Source organism: Gavialis gangeticus, unplaced genomic scaffold, assembly GCF_001723915.1.
Source record: "Gavialis gangeticus isolate Ggan-Ray unplaced genomic scaffold, GavGan_comp1, whole genome shotgun sequence".
Taxonomy (NCBI): domain Eukaryota; kingdom Metazoa; phylum Chordata; order Crocodylia; family Gavialidae; genus Gavialis; species Gavialis gangeticus.
Window position 1 is genome coordinate 12,976,432 of NW_017729009.1, and position 3,593 is coordinate 12,980,024.

Below are 3,593 nucleotides of genomic sequence, written 5' to 3' on the forward strand. Positions count from 1 at the left end.
CCCCCCCCCCCCCCCCCTTTCATCCTCCACACAAGGCACGGAGTCGTCCAGGAGCTCATTTCTCCAGCCTGCAATGAATGCTGTCTGGCAGCACAAGTTGTTTCTCTCTGTAGTCTTTTAAGACTGGCACACCCGTGGCGACTGTAGGCACCTCTTCACTGTGCAAATTGAATCTCGCTCCGTGCCTGGGCCACGAGATACGAGTCTGCTTCAGCAAATCACTGTAGCGGGGTTAGTCCCATTAGCCAAAGCCAGCGGCTTCTCGTTTGATGACCAAGATGAAGCACGTTACATCTCCTAGTGTTTAGGCTCTTCTGTGCCTCCCAGCAAGTCGGCGCTGCTCCTTCACCGGCTTCACATCTGTCCCGGAGTTTGAGAGCAATTGCAGTCGGGCCAGCACCCAAATAATATGGACTCGTCTATACTCATACTGGCTCGCTAGCCACCACTGGGCTTAGTTTCCATCAGTTCAAGCAAAATGTTTTCTGCTGGCCACACCAGTTCCAAATTTGCACAGGGAGTGGAGAACTGGAGGTTTGCAGAAAAAAAGAGATACTTGATCAATGGGAGGAGTTTTGCTACATTCCTTCTTTTAATTTAACAGCAGGTTTTCCAATAGCTGCAGGAACTGAGCGGTATATACATGCTTTAAGGGAGTAAATTACTCTTATCGGCATTTTATTCTTTTATCAGTAATTCAAATAGGTGGGCTTCCCTGGACTGGACCAGGAACAGCCCATATACTAAAACTATATTCCTGTCTCACCAGTATAGACATTGTATTTATGAGATCTGTCTTGCTTCGTGTCATTTGGGCACAATATCCACCTGTATCACACGAGACTTGCACATTACATGCCAGTTACGGATAGATATCGTTACATGTACTCAGCTTACGTGTGTTCAATAGACACCAAATATATAAAGTGTTACCTGCCTATTTTGTGATGTGACTCAAAGTACAGGGAGGGGCGGGGAAATCCTGTTTTGTTAAGAGATACGCTACATTTGAATGCTTCTTAAAAAACACATTTTACTAGAAAGCAAAAATAAGCGATACTGTTTCTGGAGGGTTTTTTTGTTTTTTTACAAAAAGAAAGAACAACGCATTAAAAATACCTAAATACTGTATTTCTATATATTCTTCATTCTTACTCACCTGACCTGTAAATACTGTACAGGCTGAATGATGTATAAAGGTTTCTCTTTGTCAAGAACTGCAAGACAAAAAGGACAACATAACTTTGGCTGCAGAAGATTGTGTGCGCGCAGTTACACGTGTGCACAGTCATGTTTTGCATGCAGGCGTATGTATGCAGAGAGATGATTTAAAGCAGAAAAATGCGTTTAACCTGAAAGGAAAAAAACCTGCCTTTTTTTTTTTCCTTTGAGGAAAGATAGTGTCCGGGTCAAACCAAAAGAAAAGATTATTTTAACTTCATATTTATATCCAGGTAGAAAGAGATTCTAATTTGCAACAGGGACTGAATACATATTTTCCCATCCAAATTAGTCTTTTTCGCAGCCCCGTTTACAAATTTTAAAAATAGTTTTAAAAAAAAAATCAATTTAATTGGCTTTTCCTTTTTACAGTTCAAATCATAGGATCAGTGCCCACTCCACTACAGCCAAGGTCAAAACCAAGACTTGTGTTGACTGGTTGCTGAGAGCAAACCTTCTCCCAGAGAAGGACAGTTTCAGACATGGATAGTCGAGCATGAGCAAAATCTCTTGACACAGCCTCATTCATAAAAATTAAGCTGATTTTATATAACGGAGGCACCGTTCTTTTTTTGTTAAACTTTAGCCTTTTAACTGCGTTCCAACGCACAGCGTGTCTTCTCTGCCAATGGAGACGGCATAGGGCAATGATGAACCTTTAGAGATGATGGGCCTGCTTTTCAAATCGTTCGGTTTCCAGGCACCACCAACAGCCATGCAATCCCAGTAGACCCTATAAACAGCCCCTGGCACCTTATCTTTGAAAATACCACTGATCCTCCTGTCTTCATAGTATTTGTCTTTCAAAAATGTAATTTCAAACAAAATCAAATTCCTAAACAAGGATCATTCAGATGTTTAACCAAGTGATGTCAGACATGTCTGGAGTCCCTGTATCTAATTTATCTCTGAGCACAGAGTTTGCACCAAGTCCCTCTGGGAAGGGGCAGGTTCTTGCTTATGGTTTCATGACACTTTATCCATGCGGGGGATCAGTTGTAGAGGTTTAAGCAGACGACAACTGGTTTCCAGACTTGGTGCCAATCCTCTGCAGAGAGACGAGTTTCATCCATGGAGTAGGTTTTTGTGACTGGGTGTTTGTGTCTGCCTTTCATTACTCAGCTGAGCCCTGAAGTTGGGTTGTCCTTCTGAAAGCAAAGAAGCTGCTTTGCTTCCTTTAATTTGCTCTGTTGCCTTGGCTTTTTTGCACTTTTGTTCGAGCTCCAAAGAATATTTCATAATGCCTTTGGTACTGATGTACAATTTTAAACATTTTGTATGTATTGAATGGTACACACTTCTCTTGTAAAATAGCAATCTGACTTTTTTTTTTGTGAATGTTTAATTTCCTCTGTACATTTCAATCATGACTTTGTGCACTGTACATTTTATAGGGATAGAAGCCAAGGGAATGACCTATAGTTTTCTATTGGAATAGATAAGACATTAAAATTACACAAATCACAGATGGTTTTACACTATGCCCACTGAAGAGCTATGTAGCACAGACTTTTACATGGAAATGTCGAGCATGAAACAATGTGTACCTTCACGTGGATGACTGTGACAGCTACAAAAATGTATATGTGTGATATTAAAAAAGAAACAAACCAGAAAACAAAATAAGTTGCAATCTTAAGGCAAATAGAGGATAGCATATTAATTTAAACCAGAGCATCAGGAAGGAAAGCTCCCATTCCATAAAAATGCCAGAGATTTCAGCTCCATGAGATGAAATACACATTTATTTTTGTTTGAAAGGGGAAAAAAATAGACTAAACCACCAAAGTGGATTGAAGGAGAAGTACAAACTGCTGTATGGGCAAAGCTGTGTTACTGACAGCTGATGCAGAGGAAGACCCAGCCAGCAAGGAGGTGACTCAGTAGATGCAGCAGAAGTCCCCAGTTCTGGCACTAAGCTATACTACACCTCTTGTTTCCTTCTCATTCCCAAGCCAAACATATCCTTTCCTTTCAGATGTGCAAAATCATGCTCTGGAGATTTTCAAGTTCAAGGGTTCCTTAGCTGCAAGGACACTGTACTGCCAGAGGTCTTTTAAAAATTGATTTAGGTAAGTGATGCAGCATGTAGCATCAGTCATCGCCTGACAGGTAAAGGATTAGACTGATAAGTAAAGGAACAATGTGTTAGACTCTTATCACTGTTATAAATAGCAGAGGGCAAAGACATCTGAAAAAAGTGGGTAGGAAATGGGTTGCAGTATCATCAATACCATTTTGCAAACTTAAACATATACATACACACACAAACATACATACGCATATCTATACATATATATCTATACATATACATACACACACATACAAAAGTCTATGCCACTCCAGGACAACAACTGGATGAGGGGAGGGGA